The sequence below is a fragment of the Dipteris shenzhenensis genome, chromosome 27 (assembly GCF_047967505.1).
Source record: "Dipteris shenzhenensis isolate YYH24624 ecotype China chromosome 27, Dip_SZ_1.0, whole genome shotgun sequence".
In the NCBI taxonomy this organism is placed as follows: domain Eukaryota; kingdom Viridiplantae; phylum Streptophyta; class Polypodiopsida; order Gleicheniales; family Dipteridaceae; genus Dipteris; species Dipteris shenzhenensis.
This window is the reverse complement of record NC_141622.1, coordinates 1,595,891-1,614,257: the sequence shown is the minus strand read 5'-3', so window position 1 is coordinate 1,614,257 and position 18,367 is coordinate 1,595,891.

The following is an 18,367-nucleotide window of genomic DNA, read 5'->3' as shown; positions in this document are numbered from 1 at the left end:
CAAAAGTAGGGGAAAAATATGCACTTGCAATTCTCCTTAAAAGCATGCTTGCAGAGTACAGCTCACTGACAACCACTTTGAAGAATTTGCCAGATCCAAAGTTTGAGGAATGTGTATCCTGTCTTCTTGAAAAAGAAAGAGAGCTGAAGGCATCGACATCAACATCTACATCAACACGCATAAGCAATAATGAAGAACAAGCATTGTTTAATAAAACATCAATGAAGTGTTACCATTGCAGAAGGATGGGTCACTATCAAAGTGGCTGCAGACTAAAGAACAAACCAAAGTGTCACCATTGCGAGAAGCTGGGACACAAGGAAGAGAGAGCAAAACCTATCTATAAAATCCCCTTTCAAGAATGTATGATAATTTGGATTTGTCACTTTGTAAGTACCATACTTGGAAAGTAATTTTTCTTAAAAAACAAATCTTTATGGGGAGCAATTAGATAGTTGAGTTATAGTAAGAGATGCCAAAGAATCCCCCCCCCCCCCTACAAAATTTTCCTTTGAAGGAATGATTTATTTTGCTATGGATGGGAAGTTATGAAATGATGGTTGCAAATCGTTAGAGTGATCAGGACCATTGTGAGAATTAACTTCATCGTTTTCTTCTTTGCACATCAATTGTTTGCTAGCTGCAAATACAAATGCAAGACAAAGTAAGGTGCTACACTAGTTATGCAAACATTGTTTAACTTTTTTCTACAATGGAAATTTAACAATGTGCATAGTCACATCGAAACTTCAAGTCTTTCTTCAGCAATTGTATATTGTGGGGAAAAAAAAATGCTAACATTGGCTTTTTTCTTGGTTTTAAATTTGTCGCAAAAGTATTTATTAAGAAGAAATTGCATAATAAGGAAATCCAAATTATGAAAGAGAAATATTCTACATTTGAAGTGATAATGCCTTCTCAAAGACTAGGTGCTTTTCCAAATAAAAAAACTAGTGTAGTTCCAAATTTTGACACAGGCCTACTTGGAGTACTGACCAACAATGGAGTCAAAGCTGGGCTACATGAGGATACACTCTTTTTAGCATGAGAACAAGCGGAGGCAGCAAAAAGACCTATACAAAATTAGTGTAGTCAAGGAGCAGCAAAACCTCATGTCCATGCTTACAAAAATTTGCACAAATTATAGCAGAAGTAAGAATGTCCATGCAAACCCATGCTTCTCAATTATGAGATTCACTCAATGATTGAATGCCTATACACAAGGCCACAATAAAGAAAAACCCAGTTTCACGAAATTGAAAACGAATGTTCTAGTGGCACATAAAATTTACCAACGCAATACAAAGATCATGCAAATGTATTTGCGATCATCGAATTAAGAAAGACCATGCCATATTCCTTGAATGTCATTAATATGGTGAAAGCCTTCGCTGTTTCTTATGTTAACAGGTGGACGGCAAGAAAGAAACAATCTTAATCGCAGCTAAATTAAATCTGTGTAAACAAAAATGTTTACCCAAACTAAAGGGACGTGTAAAGAGAGGCGTGGATAGCCTTGTGTTCACAGAACTGTGTGCTACAGGAAGAAGACAACGTGATAGCAAAGGACGTAGTGTGACACGAAGAGCAGCATAGAGGCAGAAACTTGTCTAGTTCGTGGACTACCACGAGACTTGAACCCAGCTTCAACCACCTCTTCAAATCCATGTGCTTGCCAAATGACCTCGGTCTACGCTTCTACCCCCCCTTGCTTGTAAAACATGATAAAGCAGACAACAAACGAAAGACAAAAGAACGTTTGCAACTTCCACAAATCGAGAGCCAAGAGTGGTGGTGGATAAAACGATGCTGAAAGAGAGATGAGAGACTTGGGACAAACAGAGTGACTGCAGTGCATGCGATGGCATCTTCATGCAGCGATGAAGGAAAATGATACAAGTTATGCAGCGATGAAGGAAAATGATACAAGTTACCTGTAAAACAAACAAAGTCTGTCAAAACAATTAAACTATTGCAAATCTAGACTCGCTTTGTTTTCTCGTAGTCCTACTGTCACAAAGTCAGAAATGGAAAGCTTTGTTGACAAAGAAAGCATGCATGTATCTTCCATCACAATAGTCACCTTTCCAATCTTTTTGGTTTGTTCACCATGAAAACATTTAACAAATATTGGAGTCGAAAGAGAGTCGACCACCTAGGACATGCAGAGCTGGAGAGAGGAGCCAAGGAGGTCGCTAGCAAAAGCTAGTTCAAGAGCAGCAAAAAACACAAGGTCATGTGCAAGCTGGAGATGGAAGATCTCAAGTTGGAATTGTCGAAGTTGGTGAAAGGCCTGGGGTGCCAACTCCCTTTAGTAAGAAAACCTATCAAAATCTTGAGTATGAGATGAATTTAACAATATACCATGAGTAGAAATTATTCAAATTAACATGGTTGTGTTCTACACTAAAAGAGCTTCAAGTATGTCTTTACACCTTGAAATTTGGGTAACACATGAAAAAGTTACATTAATTTGAAAGGAGATGGGTTTTCATATTTTAGTGTATTTTTTGTTTTACCCCCCCTCATCCAAAAGACCCCCCCGTTGCGCCTCACATATATTGAAAAATATGTACAAATCTTAAAATCTTGTTTATTTTTCAAGGTATATACCTTATATTTTGTGGGAGGGGGACATGAAATTTTCATATTTTTCCTTTGCATATTTGAATTTTTAAAAGGAAATCCATGCATATTATATATGGACCTTGTTTAGCCATACCCTGGATTTTGGACAAGGGTAGTAACATATTATATATTGAGTTGGTGCTCGAGGGTGGAAGGACCAATCTACCTTTTCTTCACTGGGAGGGTGCCAACACTCGAAGAGTTGTCCCAGTTTATGGTCTATGAGTGTGATCTTCCCCCCAGCTCCTACTCGGTCAAGTTTTTGGGTAAAGGTTTCTTTCTAGTGCAATGTCTGTCTGAAGCTGGTGCTTAGGGTGTTTGTCTTCTCCGGTGCTTTTAGTATTGCCCTAGAGCCTAGCCTTCTCTATCGATGGATTTCTTTTCTCACCACTACTCGGTGTGGGTCGAGTTCCCAGGACTTCTTGCATGGCTGGTTGAAAAGCTAGAAAGGGTGGCGGCAACTTTGGGGAAAGTCCTATTGGTGCCCCAGGCATAGAAGTCCCCCATGGGAGAAGGTGCATGTGGATCCTCTGGGACAAGAGCAAGGAGGTCTCGGAGTTCACCGAGATTGCTTTTTCGAAGAGGACCCCAGTGGTGCAACAAGTCAAATTCGACTAGTTTTGAGACGCGTGCTTCATTTGCAAGAAGCTGGTGCATTTTGCAAGAAATTTTCCAAAGAAGCCTCAAAATAGAGTGCTGGCTAAAGGCCCTGAGGAAGAATAGAGGACTTGCGAAGTTGAGGAACTTAGGAGCAGGTCCGATAACCTGCATGCAAACCCGATGCATACCTCACTAGAAGACAATGAATCCAGTAGGTCTACTTGGTCCAATACTGGGAAGGGGGAGAACTTTAGAGTATGCAGACTTGATAGGATATATGTTTATGACGAAGGGTGGTGGCTGAGAAAGTGTAAGGAATCGGCACCGGGAGCCGATTCTCGGGAGCAAAATCGGGACACACGATGACCGACCTTAGGCTGGGAGCCGATCATCCCGATTTTTCGATTGGGAAGTAGCGACCATTGTCGATTCCCGGCCGTCAACGGCCTAGGGGAGCGGAACACGTGGCGGCCGTGGGAGGAATGCGTCGTAATTTTGCCGGTCATTTGTTGTGGGGTACATTATGGTTTTGAAGATTTATTGATTGGACGGCTAGGATTGATCTTCCGTTCAACCCTAGCCGTTGATGGCCAATGCAAGGGGATCGTTTGGTATAATGGCCATTTCACACTCCTCAGAAAATCACCAAGATCGATGTTCCGTTCAAATTCATAAAAGACTACTAAAGTCAAAAAAAATTATGCTCGACCATAAGAGAGGACTAGAAAGCGGTGGATCCAATGTGCAAGAGTGGGATGCGGTGGTCAGATGGGTGCTGGTCAAAGCTAGAGCAGAGAGCCATCACAAAACGACGGGGCGAGAAAAGGACTCGGGGAGGCCCTGACGGCTGTCCTGAAGTGCCTACGGTCGGCTATCTCAGATTCACCAAAGGATGAAGTCCTGGCCACAGTGCTCATTGAAACAAAAGCAACCCTTCAAGACTGGGAATGGGAGGAAGCCAATCAAGCAAGAATAATGAGCGCCCGTCGAAGACGTTTTCCCAGTCTCAGTAAAGCGTAAATAGATGTGTGAAAAGATCGACTGGGTCACTGACGGTGAGGGCAAGGTAATCACAAAGTTCTAGGCACATTGCAGATGTTTTCAAGAAGGCATTGAGTACTATTGTAGGGGAGCCTGCGATGCAAGAAGAAGGCTGGATGAAGTGAGTCAGGATGATCTCTAAAGGCACTGAATGCAGAGTATTGGAGTACCAGAGATGCAGACTCTGCCCGAACCGTTCATAGAGCCAGAATTGGGCGAAGCCTTAAATGCTATTAAAGATGACAGGGACCAGATGGACTCATTGCCAATTTCTTCCGTGAATTTTGGGACACAAGGGCTGCTGATCTCACTGAAATGGGCAATGAATTTGTAAAGAAAGGATCGCTTTTGAAGGATGTCAGGGCGGGACTCATGAAGTTATTTCCTAACAGAATCAAAGTTGGCGATTGGCGCACCTGATAACGATGCTCAACACATCGTATAATATAATAGCTAAAGGAGTGGCCCTAAGGATCACAGTGTCTGCTTTGTGGTTGTCAATTCAAAACAGAAAGGGTTTGTGATAGGCAGACATATCTTTGACAACATCTTAAATGTGGCGACTCCAATCGACCATGCTTGGGACACTAGGTAGAAAATTCTAAGCTTTGGTCTGGACCTCGACAAAGCCTACAACCGCGTGCGCTAGGACTACATCCTCTGTGTTTTGGAAAAGCTCAGGTTTGGGAGAAGGCTTATCTCTATTGTCAGGTGCCTTTTTGATAATGCGTTTGCTATCTTGTGCATCAATGGAGGAGGATTGAGGCGGTTTGATCTAAGAATATCAGTCCATTAATGGCCTCCCCCGCTCTTCACGATCAGTACAGTCCCATTGATTCACATGCTCAAGTAGGGGGTTGAGGCAGGTTGGATCCAAGGGGTGATGCTCCCTTCAAGAGAACAATTGTGCGCACAGCTGTTTACGGACGACACCTTAGCGTTCATCCGGGAAAGCAAAGAAAGTGTCCAACAACTCATGGAGGTGATTAGTCTCTTCTGCGAGGCATCTGGTTCGAAATGCAGTTGGGCGAAAACGTTCCTGATTCGCTCAGATCCAGATGTCCCCCCTACGTGGGTCGAAAACCTCAACCTTCAAGGTAATTCGATTTCTCGGGTTAGATTAGGGTTAGATTTAACACCTAAGCAAAGATTCCAATGGTTTCTGGATAAAATAAGGGCAATGCTAAGGAGGTGGAATGGTATCACCCTGGGGTAGAATGCATGGTTCCTCATAATACAACATATCCTATTAGCTTCCATGACGTATGTCAACTCCATTTGGGGGTTTAGTAAGAGCAACTTTTCAAGTCATTCCTGTGGGCCGAGGAAGATGGGAAGCACAGAATGCATACTATTCCTTGAGAACTGCTAAAAGCCCCCAAATTGCAAGGTCGGCTAAGTCTATCGAATATCCGGCAAAAAAATATGGCTCACGGACCAAGCCCCCCAGATCGAAGTAATCAAAGAGCGTAACGGTAAAAATCGAGGCCTGACCTCACCTGATATGATAAGCTCTTCTCCTTGTTCCCTCTAAAAATTAACGGGCCAGATTTGATAGCAGGTATGGTTAAGGTGTGGAACAGCTAACGTGGGTCGACAGAAAAGGGATGAGAGGAGATGCAAGTCTTATTCGAGGGAATCTGGTGGAGCCAAACGATTGGAAGAATTGGAACCCCCTTTGCAGAGCACGACCTTGCCCGTCCTCGTAGCGCCAGCAAGAAAGGGATCATGAGATGGATCGATCTCTGGAACACCAATTGGACCACTCCAGAAGAGACCCATCGGCCTAAACGATGGAGAAACTGATCTCATCAGGGCCGTGATAGTTCGTGTGCCGTAAAATTGGCCAACCAAGAAAATTTTGAATGAGTCTGATCGGGTACACCAATGGAGATTGCATCGAACCCAACTAAAAAAGCTGTCATCTAGGATTGTGTACCGCAATTCGATCAAAGACGTCTTGTAGATTCTGGAGTTAAAGGCCATGAGGAGAGGTCCAGCATGTTGGAGAGCCAAATTTGGAAAGGGTGCAGGATCAGGAAATTATGGAAGATTATGCATCACTGGCTGCCTCTTCGAGGCAAACTGGCAAAAAGAATCCCGATGAACCCACAATGCCCCCTCTCTAACAAATCCCTGGATATGATACACCACCTATTCTAGGCCGGTCTGGAGAGAGCAGTGCGAGGTGCCGGGCTGATGGCCAAGTTTCACCTTGAAGTTCAATGGCAGGTATCTCTGAAAGGTGACGCATCAAAATTGCCATCCACGCTAGCGGCATGTTGGCCGTTTCTGAGGGCCTTAGAGGACCTCCCCGCATTGCCTCTAGCATTGCAATCTCTAGCAAGATGTTGCCCAGCTTGCATTTCTAGAAACGCAGCCCTGTGAAGGTCCATTGTCTTCTCGAAGGTTTCTTAAATGCAGCTTACTGCTGGTAGGATCACCAAAGATATTACAATTCCTATATGTCCATAAAGTCCATAGTGCCCAGTAGGGAACCCAAACGAAGAAAAGATGAAACTTCGGTCTGGATGGATGAAACCCAAATAGCCAGAAGAACTTATCAAACGGAACAGATGGGAATCTCGCTCGTAGGCGTTGTCGAAGCATATCAAAAAACTCACGAGAGCACAGACAATGCCAAAACAAGTGAGGCACGGTCTCCAAAGAAGCAGAACATCTGTGGAAAAGTGCAGGAGCAATGTGTCGATGAGCTAATAGCTATCCAGATGGAAACACTCCCAAAAGAACTCGCCAAAAGAAAACTTGTTGTCGAAGCAATACTTTATAGGCCCAAAGTTGCTGTAATCTTTTCCTCCACCACTTGGCTGGGCGATGCATTCACCAAACAGAATCACCTCTCTCTGAAACCTAAGGTTGAGGCAAAAGGATTTTATACAATGCAGGTACAGTAATCTAAGATAGCCTCAAAGGACGAGAAGAGGACCTTGGAGAAGTCAAAGTCTAATCTTCCAGCCGCGGTCCTGGAGATCCAAAGGAGGAATCGGAATAAAAACCGAAAGCATAGAAGTAATTTGTCACCACAAAGGACAATAATGAGAGCCCAATCCATATGTAGTGGCTGCTAGAGAAAAGGGGAGCACAGTACTAGCATCATCTATAACACCAACCGAGGTGATGCCTTTAAACGAGAAAGTAGGAACGTTAAGGTTCCTGTAAAGCCAAGGGAGGCTGAAAGACTTTCGACCAGTGAATGCTTTCAGCTCTCAAAGAATTCCCAAGCAAAGATTGCCATCCATTCCATTCCAGATGAGAAAGAACATGCTTCTAGTCAAGAAGCAAGTGGGAGACAAAAGGGTGGCCAGGCAAAGTGTCATCAGTGCAGCCAAAAAAGAAATCCTAGTGATCGAGTTGCCAATGACCAAACGCAGAAATACTGATAAGTGACCAGAGTCCTAATCATAAGAGCCCAAGGCTGATCACCTTGCAGAAATTGCACCAACATTTTCCCCCTGTGGGCAAGAATATGCACATGAATATCCGTGATGTTCAATCTGTAAGAAAATAATACAACGTATGTGCTCAACAGATAACAGGATCTCGTATTCAAGAGAGAAAAGCAGATAGTATGGAGAATCAAAAATTTGATTACTATAAAACTGATACAATAGATGGCGCTGCCTCCCAGCCGTGCGCTCCTATGTGAGAAGCTTCGATGGCATGCTGGAAACAGTAGAGGACGGCGGCTGGATGCTAAGGAATCAGGGTTACTGTAGCCAGTGATGAATATGGGCTTCATGGGCTTGCTCTTATATAGCCACCAGTTGTAGTCGATTAGACCCAATTGGGAGACCAACCCAGTCCACCCAAAACGGCCGACTGGAGGTCGGCGGTCCCGAAATAGGCCATCGACCATACGTTAGAACCGTGGCGCAAAATAAAGCAACTAGTCTATGGTCTCCGTTCGGCCCATAGCCATCCGGGATCATCTGGGACTCCAAATGAGCCCCGCAACCCAAGTGGGCTGCCCCGAAAAATGCTCCGTCTACTCTCAGTGCGGTCAGTCATGGGATTCCTTCCCGCACTTGCATGTAGCCTAGTTGGCAGTGTGCCAACTCTATCTGAAGCCATCCAACCATCAGGCCACACATGGCCCCTATCTAGTGTCCAAACCAGGACCTATCGGATAACCGAGCTACTCAAATGCCTTCTCCTCATATGGGGGGCTTACAAGTAGAGTTAGCTGGTTCCCGTGTAGTTACATGAGAGTGGAGCATTGATATCTAACACCTGCCCTCAATGTCCACCCGCAAGTGAACTTACTTTTTTGGCCCAATGCCAAGTCGATGAAGATGCCTCTCCAGCAAGTCTCTTCCAAGCGCCTTCGTGAAGATGTCCGCAGCATTCTCTGTAGTCAGACAGTACACCAAGTCGACCTCTGCATCCATGATGAGCTCGCGTACAAAGTGATATTGAATCTCAATGTGTTTTGTGCGAGCGTGGAACACAGGGTTCTTTGCAATTGCCATGCAACTTTGATTGTCACATGATAACTGTGTAGGCTTGTTCTGCACTGCACCCATGTCCCCTAAAATCCTCCTCAACCACACTGCCTCACAAAAAGCAAAACATGCTGATTTGTACTCAGCCTCGGTAGAAGAAAGAGCAACTATGGGTTGCTTCTTGCTGACCCATGACAACTCCAGATCCAAGTGAGAAACAGTAACCTGTCACTAATCTCCTGCTGTCCACATCTCCTGCCCACAATCCGAGTCACAGAATCCGGTCAAGATGTTGCCCTTGGTATAGGTGATGCCATAATCAAGTGTGCCTTGATGTATTTCAGCACCTGCATTCTTGCCCTCCAATGGTTCTCCTGGGGCTTATTGGAAAACCTGCTTAGTACACCAGTTGCAAAGCTGATGTCCGGCCGCGTATTGCACAAGTAAATCAAACTGCCCATAAGCCTTCTGTACTTCACTTCGTCCACCAGTGGTGATGAATCCTCATTTGAGAGCTTCACATCAACCTCCATAGGGGTGCCAACTGTCTTACACTCAGCCATGCCAAATGCCTTCAGTATCTCTCCAGCATACTTCAGTTGTGAGATGAATATTTATTTTGGCTCTTGCCAAACCTCAATCCCCAAACAGAAATGCATCAGTCCGAGGTCTGTCATTTCAAACTCTCTTCCTAGCAACTACTTTGTCTGCAAGATCTTCTCTTCACGGTTCCCTGTTATGACAAGGTCGTCCACATAAAGGACCACGATCATACAACTACCTCCTTCTCTGTAGATATACAAATTTGCATCAAATGGACTCCTCCTGAATCCGTTTTGCAGAAAGTAGGCATCAATCTGCTGGAACCACGCTCGTGGGGCCTATTTCAGCTCGTAAAGTGCCTTCTTCAGTTTACAGATTTACCTTCTGAATCGGGAATTACAAAACTTGGTGGTTGTTCCACGTATACCTCCTCCTTGAGATCTCCATTCAGAAAGGCGGATTTTACATCCATCTGAAACACGGGCCAACTTTCCTGTGCTGCTAAAGCCAAAACACTGCGAATTGTGGTTAGTCAAGCTGTGGGAGCAAAAGTATCCTGATAATCAAAACCATGTACCTGTGCGAATCCTTTTGCCACGAGCCGAGCCTTGTACTTATCCAACGTGCCATCAGACTTGTACTTGGTCTTGTACACCCACTTGGTGCCAATTACCTTGCGTTTTGGTGGTCGATCCACAAGGTCCCAAGTGTTTTTCTTCATTATGGAGCCATACTCTGACTGCATAGCCTCCATCCACTTATCATCACCCTGTGCTTCTTCAAGACACTTGGGTTCTTCAACACGGATCACCTCTGTCATCAAAGTGTAGTTAACCAAGTTTTCCTGTGCCCTTCTTTGCTTCTCTAATCTCTTTGACCGGCGGTGTTTGGATGGTTCCTCCTCAATTGCTGGAGGTTCTCTGCCATCCAAAAGCTACTTTACCCACTTTGGGAATGGCTGTTGCCGTTGTGGTTCTACAGGCTCTTCTTTCTCTTCTTTATCTTGAATCCTCCCAAGCACCATTGGGGGACTTTGGTCTGCTGTTGGTGGTTGTACTGGATGGATATCCTGGTCTTGGTTGTCTAGGAAGGAAGCATCCTCCTCCAATTGATGCGGCTGTTCTGAGAATACCACATCGCGACTTATTATTACCTTCTTGGTAGCATGATAATAGAGACGGTAACCCTTCACCTCTTCACTGTAGCCCAAGAAAATACACTTCCGGCTCTTTGGTTCCCATTTCGTCCTATTAGCATCAGGGACATGCACAAAACAGTCACATCCAAAGACTCTGAAATGTGCAGTTGAAGGTTTCTTACCAGAAAAGGCCTGCAGTGGAGTCATCCCATTCACAGCCTTTGTGTAGCTACAATTCATAATGTAAACTGCCGTGTTACATGCTTCAGCCCAGAAAGTCTTTGGCAAATCTTTCCCTTTCATCATACTCTTGCCCATTTGTCCATCATTGAAGCTTCACATACATCGGGCAGATCTGTAATTTCTGGGAGGTATGCAATCATTCCACTTTTATGCATCTCCTTTAAAGAACTAAGGTTTAGATGACCAAACCTCTCATGCCATAGCTTAGTGCTGTGCTCACATTGGCTCGAGCACTGAAAGCTGAGAGTTCGTAGATGTTGTTACGCCATGTACCTTTACCAATGATCTTCCCTTGAAGATCCAAAATCTGTGCGCCATTCTTATCGAAGTGAACTTTGAGGTCTTGATCCATGATCGGAGAAACGGACAACAAGTTCCTCTTGATATCTGGCACATAAAGAACATCGGACAACTGTTTTACAACTCCATCTGACTTAAGAGCAATCGTACATTTTCCTTTTGCTGGACATTTTGCATCATTGCCGACTGCTACCAGGATGTCATTCCCTACTGGATGTAGACAGGTATACCAATCATTCCGACTGGTCATGTGGCACGATGCACCACTGTCAATAATCCAAGGTTCATCTACAGGTACATGAACTGCCTCCGTGCAAATCTCCTCAATTGCTACAAACAGCTCTACTCGTACTGCCTGCGCGCTGTTGCTGGACTCTTTCTTTACTCCATTCTTCTCATTTGCAATCTTCTTCGGGCACTCATTCTGCTTGTGCCCTGTCTTGTTGCAATAGAAGCACTTGATCTTCTTCTTTCTCTTTTTATCATTAGAAGAAGATGGGTTACCAGAGTCCTTACCTTTCTTTGATCCAGCCGAGAAAGCTGAATCTTCTCCAATCCTCGTCTTTTGACGCATCTCCTTCTCCAGAAGCATTGCGCTGAAACCCTCAAAGTTGAGGGGCGGATTTCTGTTCTGCATATTCAGCACTGTAACAAGCCATCGTACTTTGGTGGGAGAATCCGTATGCACCTTCGTGCTAGATTCTCGCTGGTGATGGTGATGCCAATCGCAGTCATCTGATCGTGTAGATTCTTCACCCTGGTGATGAACTTCTTTGCCATTTCAGACTCAAACAGTTTCTCGTTCGCGAGTTGAGTCTCTAGATTCTGAATCCGCTTCTGATTCGTGGTCTCATATCGATTTTTCAAGACCCATCCATGCCTCCTCCGCTATGGTGACATGTTGAATTAACACCATGACAGAATCACTTACACTGCAGACAATAAAACACAGCGCATCTGCATTTCTTCTTGTCCACGTGAGAATCTCATCCGCAGTTGGTACTATCTGTTGTGCTGCATTGGCTGGATTCGGTCTCACAACCAGCTTCTGGTCCACCCTAGTAGCAGTATCCCAAAGCTCGTATGCACTCAAGATGGTATTCATCTTGAACTTCCAGAGTGGATAGTTAGTGCCGTCCATCTTTTCGCTTTCGCCGAGCGGTGGGATTTACAGTCTTGCGGGCTGGGCCATCTCTCACAATCTACTCGCAAACAGAAACACACTACCAAATCTTCTTACTAGAGCCCAAGCTCTGATACCATGTAAGAAAATAATAATACGTCTGTGCTCAATAGATAACAGGGATTGCTACAAGCTGAAAAGAGAGCAAAAGGATAAGAAAAAGAATGCAAATTGGGGTGCAAATCAAGAGAGAAAAGCAGATAGTATGGAGAATAAAAATTTAATTACTGTAAAACTGATACAATAGATGGCGCTGCCTCCCAGCCGTGCACTCCTACCCAAGCTCTGATACCATGTAACAAAATAATACAACGTCTGTGCTCAACAGATAACAGGATCTCGTATGCAAGAGAGAAAAGCAGATAGTATGGAGAATCAAAAATTTGATTACTGTAAAATTGATACAATAGATGGCGCTGCCTCCCAGCTGTGTGCTCCTGTGTGAGAAGCTTCGATGGCGTGCTGGAAACAGTAGACGACGGAGGCTGGATGCTAAGGAATCAGGGTTATTGTAGCCAGTGATGAATATGGGCTTCACGGGCTTGCTCTTATATAGCCACCAGTTGTAGTTGGTTAGACCCAATTGGGAGACCGACCCAATCTGCCCAAAACGGCCGACTGGAGGTCGGTCTCAAAATAGGTCACCGACCACATGTTAGAACCATGGCGCAAAATAGAGCAACTAACCTACGGACTCCGTTCGGCCCAGAGCCATTCAGGATCATCTGGGACTCGAAACGAGCCACGCAACCCAACAGTGGGTTGCCCTGGGAAATGCTCCATCTACCCTCAATGCGGTCAGTCATGGGATGCCTTCTCACACTTGCATGTAGCCTAGTTGGCAGTGTGCCAACTCTATATGAAGCCGTCCAGCCATCAGGCCACACATGGCCCCCATCTGGTGTCCAAACCAGGACCTATCGGATAACCGAGCTACTCAAATGCCTTCTCCTCATATGGGGGGCCTACAAGTAGAGTTAGTTGGTTCCCATGAAGTTACATGAGAGTGGAGCATTGATATCTAACACAATCCACCATGCATCTTGGGAGAACAAATGTGATGTATCGAAAGCAGCCTGAGACTTTTTCTACCATGTTTGGTTTGCCAGAAGATTTCCATAAAGATAGACATGAAAGATGTAAGATCTGCCTTAGTGAACATGATCAATGGCAAGTAAAATTAAATATATGCCACAAGGATGGACTACACTACTATTTGAAGACGAACATGCAAAGGCCAAGTTGCCAATTTCCAATACTCAAGCTTTTTCCGAAGCTTAGCCAAAACCCAATCAGTTTGTTGTCGGCGAGTGAGTTCCCATCCCAAAGGGTAATCAAGATGACGAACAAACTGAGTGGGTGGTGGAATGATTTCCCCAGGCCATAATAGACTATGCCAGTCTTTGGAATGCAAAGGGAGCAGCTAAGACTTCTGAAAATTAACATGAAGACCAGCTGCCAAACCATAAACAAAGAGGGCCTGCATTAAGGCACCAAGATCATGGGGCGTATTCTTCAGGGTAAAGAAAGAATCATTAGCATAAGCTTGAGCAACCATGCTACGATTAGCATCCAATTCCAAGCCATGAAGTGATCCTGTAGCCACAAGATGATCAATATATTGCAGCATAGGATGAGTAGCAATGGCATACAGTAAAGCACTGAGAGGGCATCCTTGGCGGACCGAACAACGAAGAGTCCACTCATCAGAGATATCCCTGGAAAAAATGCAAGCCGCATTACTATCTCTGTAAAGCCAGTAAATAACCTGCTGCATTTTTGGTCCAAACCCCAAAGCTCGCATGGTTTGTGAGATGAAATGCCATTGAACTGTGTCAAAGGCTTTTGCAATATCCACCTGCAAGAGTAGAATATCATGTTGTGTGTATTTGGCATATTCAATCCCAATATAAGCATCGGCAATGTTATCTATGATATGGCAACGTGGAACAAAGTCATATTGGGAGGGATGCAACCCATCATGCAAATAACCTTTAATCCGATCAACCACCATTTTGGCAATGATCTTGTAAATGACTGGCATGAGCGTGATTGGCCTCTAATCACCAAGTGAATCACGTAGCTGCTTTTTTGGAATCAGCTTGAGAAGACCCTTTTTCCATGACAAAGACATCTGCTGATTTTGCCATGCTGTATTTACCATATGTAGCAAGGTGAATTTAAGAAGATCCCATAATGCAAGAAAAAATTCAACAGTGAGACCATCCCATCTTGGAGATTTCCATTTGCCACAGGATCTCAGTGCACCAAACAATTTCCTTTCAGTGAAGGGATGTTCAACTTCCAAAGCCCGAGCATCATATAGAATTGGATGAATATGTTGCAAAAGAAGCTGACGTGCAGACACGACTCGAGGAGAAAGAGTATCCAGATGCCCAAAATGAGTGGAGAAGTGCTACTCACATAAATTAGCAAGCTCTAAACGAGATGTTGACCAAGAACCATCAGGCATCTGGATTCGACAGATATTGGCGGCCTGTCTTTTGTAGTGTATACTCTTAAAAAATTGCTTGGAAGAGCAGCCTTTATCCAAAAATGCCCGTTGTTTGGATCAAGTTTCTCATTTAGCAAGCTTTCTACGATCATTGGATTGAAGAGAGAATTGAGCCTGACATAAGAGCATGCTTTCCTCTAAAGACAAAGGGCGAAGATGAGCAAGCTACTCAAACTCCGACAAGTAAATTTGGCATGTGCTATAGTCTCCCTTGTGGCTTGCATATAGGATTTGCCATAATCTCGAATAACTGCTTGCATCTGAGCAACAAAAACCTCCCAGGCATAATCCAAACCAATGCGTATTTGACAAGAAAGAGGCTGAATAGCATTAGAGACCAAGGCTTTAAAGTCAGCATGCTCCAGATGACTCTTATTAATCAGCAAAAGCCTTCGGCAAGGCAATATGTCAGTGGGAAATTCATGTAAGGAAAGCCTCAACCAAAGAGGAGCATGATTCGAATGTGTGAAAGCATGATCAACTCAAATTTGACAAGTAAAGGCATCACAATGCTGTGGATCAATCTGTCTGTCCAAGATGCTCGATAAGAAGATTGAGCATTATGCTGAAAGGTATAGCCTGGAAGCATGGGCTGTAATTCCTTCTAGAGATCAACTAGGCGCAACTGAAGCAAAAAATCAGACCATGCCTGTGTTTCAGAAGCCAACATATGAGTGTGGCTTGAGGTGTTGTCACCCGATTGAGGGGCATTATTAAAGTCACCACAAATGAAGGCATGTTGTCCCCATGGATAAGTATACATGGCAGCCTAGATCAAAGCACTATCACGAGAAGATTGGGGGGCATAAATTGATGAAATTCAAAAATTTCCCCTTGAACAAGGCATTGAATAATAATCCATCTACCATGGCGATCATTAAGAGCCACAACAGGTTGAAGGTCATGCTTTACCAAAAAAGCCACACTAGAAAAGGACTGCTCTCTAGCATAGAAGATATCATAACCAGCAAAATGGCCTATTTGACCAGCATACATATGCTGATTATGCTCTTGCAAATCAACTATATCAGGCTACCATTTCCTGATATACATCCAGACTAGTTTCCATTTGCGACCATCACACATTCCCTGTACATTGAGAGTAACACACTTTAGATGATCAAGCATATTTATAGTTATGGGACAGATATGTATAGCATCTAACGGGCTGTCTACGTCTGCATTTCCACCTCAATGTCCGGGCCTCTACCCTGGGATGAAGCATCAGCCTAAGGAGAGGACAAAAGTGCAACAACTTCTTCTTTAGGAAACAAGGTCCGATTTGCAGTCACAGCAATCCAAGTCAAGCCAACACTAGAGTTTTCTGCAGGTGTTTTCCCATGAGAGGATGCACCACTCCAAGTTCGAGAAGGCAAAGGTCGCCTGGGGGAGATCACTTTGCAAGGAGTTTGCCATCGATCAGTCAAAAAAATTTCCCCCTTCCAGAGAAAAACTGTTTGACCCCTTTGTTTTTTACCACAGAAGAGGCATTTACATTCTTATTCAAAGGTTGAACCATTTCAGCTTGCACTGGCATCCGTGGAGCTCGGGAAGGACATTGTGAAGCCATGTGCCCAAATTGCTTACATTCAAAGCAAGCACTTGCAAACAGCCCCCACTTGAGCTTGTAAAAGGCACTCCCCATGGAAACATTATTTACAGTAACCGAATATGAAGCTGGAGTGGGATGATCCGTATCCCACAAAATGAAGAAGCGATTCGAATCTCCATTGGGTCGCAGTGGACATACCACCTTATCGAGGGAAGCTACAATTTTAGGTAGAAGAGAAGACAAGCATTGAGGAAAATCCACTTCTACCCAAATAGGGCAACAATGCCGAATCAATGCCTGATAATCCCGGGTGGGAGACCAAGGTAGGACATGGACCGTCTATTGGCCATTGAAGAGAGGAGAGTGCTCCAGCAAAACCTGACGGTGCTCCTCATCAGCCATGATGATCTCAAAAAAGCCCCTCGCTGCATAATGAACTTTTTTGACATCATACTCCTTAATTGGATCAAAGATATCATCCACTTCCACCATAATGCCAGTGGTGGGAAGTGGATCGTTCCAACCTTTGCGGGTGTCTTCAAACCCTTCATGCATAACCTCATAAACAAGCTGAACCTCAGCAGAGTCATGAAGGAAATCATCTGAATCTATCACCTATTTTTGTTTCTTGTTGGAAACCGACTTGTCTTTGTGAAAGGTTTTCTCATAGGAATAATCCGCCATTCGAGTTAAGAAAAAGGCTTGGAAGCAGCAACGCTTTACAAGGAGGAAAGCACAGCAGGTACAAAACTGTACAGAATTTTCCTGGCTGTACGGACAAAATCGTATGGATTTTTGATAGTACGAATTTTTTTTTTCTTGACAGCAAAACTGTACGGATTTTCCTAACTGTACCTCTCTCACACACACACACACACACACACACACATGCATGCATGATCTCTCTCTCTCTCTCTCTCTCTCTCTCCCCCCCCTCCCCCCGTGAGGCCAGCCCTCCCAAATCAACTCATGAGCATCATCCTCTATCAATAGGGCAGTGCTATCGAGCACAACATGTGCTCTCTTGTTTTCTTCATAGTGTTTTTATAATTGTGAATCCTCTATTTTCTATCGGTTTCCTTCAAACAAAAATCTTAATACATAAAGAGACTTGATTTAATTATAATTCAATGTCCATAAACATGATGACCACAAGTTTTTAGGTCTCTACCAAGATTTTAGGGGCCTACATACTATAGATTGAAGTGTGCAGTATATATAAAATCATTCATAAATGTGCGCTGTATACAAAGTTATGGTTGGTGAGTTGAATCATTAAGAGAATTATCCATCTCAATGCAAAAAACATTCTCTTCACTACAACCTTTTGAATTTTCTACATACAGGAGAGAGTTGACACAATCGAGACAATTCAAAAAGCCAAAAGAACAATTTATGGTGGTATTGCACGAGGATTCAAGGATGCCCCCCTTACCTTATTGTAAGAAGAAAGATTTACAATCCTAAAGGGCTAGAGGATCTAATTATGCTCCTTCCCCACCCTAAATCTGATTTTGCAAAGGGAAAGACAACCTATCCTCCCAATGCAGTGCACTCAAATGGACTTGTTAATCTTTGGCAATCGACCATTTAAGCTAACCTATTATTTGATTTGTAAAGCACCCCGTGATTCATTTTAAATACCCACGAATATGTGACATTATCTTGTAGAAATAAAATTTGGAGTCAAAGGTGGAGGGGCAATGAGTAGGACACATGAAATACAAAGTAAGATGCATTATACGAACCACCAATTCTATTCATAGAAGTAAATAGGAGACAAACTTTCTTGAACTCCTTACAAACTTTCTTGAACTCCTTAGTAGTTTGCGTGGTGGCAAGCTGCTAGTTGGTTCATACCCGCTGTGATGCTATGAAACCTATGCTAACTGCTTAGTAGTTTGCGTGGTGGCTAATTGCTAGTTGGTTCATACGCACTATGATGCTATGAAACCCATGCTATGTGTGTGTCCACATGCATTCTACAAGGTAGCAAGACCACCAACTCAACCGTTCACTCCTCATATGCTCCTATGTAACCCATAGTCTCGCCCATGACAAGTATTTACTTCCATTCTGATAACTGTATATCCGAAATAACTAGAGGTAAGGATGAGCAAGTAGAGTACTTGGGAACACGAAAGATTGTTTGGTGACATTG